Source organism: Cyprinodon variegatus, unplaced genomic scaffold (assembly GCF_000732505.1).
Source record: "Cyprinodon variegatus isolate N-32 unplaced genomic scaffold, C_variegatus-1.0 Scaffold558, whole genome shotgun sequence".
NCBI classification, from domain to species: domain Eukaryota; kingdom Metazoa; phylum Chordata; class Actinopteri; order Cyprinodontiformes; family Cyprinodontidae; genus Cyprinodon; species Cyprinodon variegatus.
The window spans coordinates 207,466-210,055 of NW_015151011.1; the positions used below are offsets into that span (position 1 = coordinate 207,466).

Consider the following 2,590-nt stretch of genomic DNA (forward strand, 5'->3'; position numbering starts at 1 on the left):
GTCACAGTCAGAGAAACAGGACTACACTGGAAAACAGGCCAAGCTCCAACATCTAGAAACAAAGGTGTTGATGGCAGCAGCACAGCTGATATTTGCTCCCCGGGCACCGCACAATGGCAGCCCTCTGTTCCCCAAGGAGATGTTTTGTTTCTTTTTTTTTTATACCTTTAATTTTTACAGGCAAGTCATAAAGAACAAGTTCTTATTTACAATGGGGGCCTGACACTTAGGAAAAGGGAAGTAGGGCTAAAATGAATACTTTAGTAATACACACATAAAATACAAACAGACAACCCAAAAGTCACTGTAGAGAATCAGCTGTTAGTGTCGGTGAACCTGGATGATAAAATTGTTTTGAAGAATGAAATTGAAGCGAGTTTATCCAATTTAATGACATTAAGTTAAATGCAGAGAGTTTATTTCGATGGTTTGTGTTTGTGACAGTTTAATGACATTAAGAAAAATAAAGCTGGAAAAATCAAATCTGGAAATCATTATCTCAATTTTTAAAATATTAATTCTGGAGAGTTCTGTAAGTTTTGAGCCAATAGTGTCTAAATAATACAGACATTGATGCTTGATGCATTTAACTTTATGTATTAAATCAATTAATGCTTTAAAGTCATTAATATAGATCTTAAGCATTTTTATTCTCATTTTCATCCCATAATCTCTGTCTGGTTTGAATCACCTCAGTTAAACATTTCATAAAATGTCGGACGTCTGAAATGTTTCCATGTTTTCTTATGTTCTGCTGCAACGTTGCATCAGACAGCAACTTTTTCCAAGCTGCTTTGTTTCACTTTCAGTATCAGTTCCTGGAACCCAGAGGATGAGTTTCACGCTCGTTCAGACTCCTGGTCATTGGTCAGTCTGAGTATTTATCAAACCATTAGACTTAGACAGATTTATTTGATCATTTTCTCTGCACAAGTGTAGACAAAAAGAAATTTAGTTTAGAAAAGCTCTCTATACAATTTCACTTTTTAAAGTGCAGCCTTGATAATAAAACATTGATATTAATTCAGTATATCTGGTTCTGGAATGCGCATCATTCATGTTTGTTGGCATCAGTGATGTCAGATGGATCTGGATCTTAGCATCCAAATGGGGTTTTTACCCTGGAGGACGACGATGATGATGATGATGATGATGCTGTGGGGGTGGTAGCCCCCCTGGGTTGAAGAGGCTGAGGTGGTTGAAGCAGCAGTGCAGACATCGGCAGGTTTAGCAGCGACAGACGATGCTGGAGAAGCTGTGGAAGCAGGAGGGGGCCGGGAGGAGCAGCCTGGGGATGGTTCAGCATTTGCTCTCCTCATTTTCACCTGCAGAGGGCAGTGTTTCCCCTCTAGATGCTGAAGGTTGCCTGGCAACAGTCTCAGAGGAGCCTCCATTCAGGCAGAGCGGTGCGGTGCAGCATCAGCCCAGATTTAACCAGCAGTAATAAGTCAGACATGTTCTCCTTTTAGTTGGATCCGCTCAGTTTATTGTTGAATTAGATTGAATTAGGGATGATTTTCAAGACATGGTTTGTTTAAATAAGATTTATTCAATCTAACTGATAACATTTGTTAAGATGGAACATCTTTGTGTAGTGATGTTACCGCTGTCCACTAGAGGGCGTATTCATTCTGAATCAGAGTCCTGGGGGTACACATCACAGACAGCCTCACCTGGACTGGAAACACCGCCTCACTGGTCCAAAGGACCCAGAAGCGCTTGGACTTCCTGCGGAGGATGAGGAGAGCCCACCTTAGTTTGCACTGCTCTGAACCTTCCACATCACTGCCTCTGTGCACCATGTCTCTCCTATAACGTTTACATTTGATCACTGCTGCACTTTATTGTTGTTTTTCACTGATAAACTGCTGCTAAAAAAGAAAAATTAACTCTCTGAAAGCGCTATAAACGAAATGTTTACAAAATGAGGAGGTTTGTCTAAGTCTTTCAGAGCGTCTGTGGTTTTTGCAGTAAAAGGATCCATGCCAGAACAGAACCATGAAAGGTTCCAGAGTCCGGTTCAGATCATTTCCTGTGTCTAATGGATCCCAGGATCCAGGATGAACTTCCTGTTAGTGAATCTAAACTCCTTCGGTTCTCCTAAACGGCTCCATTTAGCGGCGCTGATGGAGGAGCAGCGGAAGGAGGCAATAGAACAGTGGAACTGATGGAACAGGATAGAAGAAGACATGCTAGCTGTTAGCATGCTAGCTGGAGAAGCTTTATGATGTCATGACTGTGGGGGGGTTTGGATGCCTGATATAACATCAGGGCAGTGTTGGTCGAGTAGTTCGATCCACACAGACTGCCACTCTGGGTCCCTGAGTAAGACCCTTAACCCCACCCTGCTCCCCGGGCGCCGCACAATGGCAGCCCACTGCTCCAAAAGGGGAGGGGTTAAATGCAGAGAGGGAATTTTGTTGCTTTGTACTCGAGACAGAGGAATGACAATAAAGTTGAATTCTATTCTATTCTACTAATGTTTCAGTTCCTGATATTAATAAATAAAAAACAACGAAGGAAAATGGGCTCCCCCTGCACCGCCGCTCTGGTAGATGGCGCCGTTCAGCGCTTTAGCTGTGTGGCGCTG

General features: G+C 42.6%; 1 protein-coding gene across 1 annotated transcript in view; it reads left to right on the plus strand.

Annotated features, from left to right (window-relative positions):
- The window catches only part of nars (asparaginyl-tRNA synthetase), an 18,681-nt gene that overhangs the window by 1,188 nt on the left and 14,903 nt on the right, over positions 1 to 2,590 (plus strand). The gene's annotated exons all lie outside the window — the stretch shown is intronic.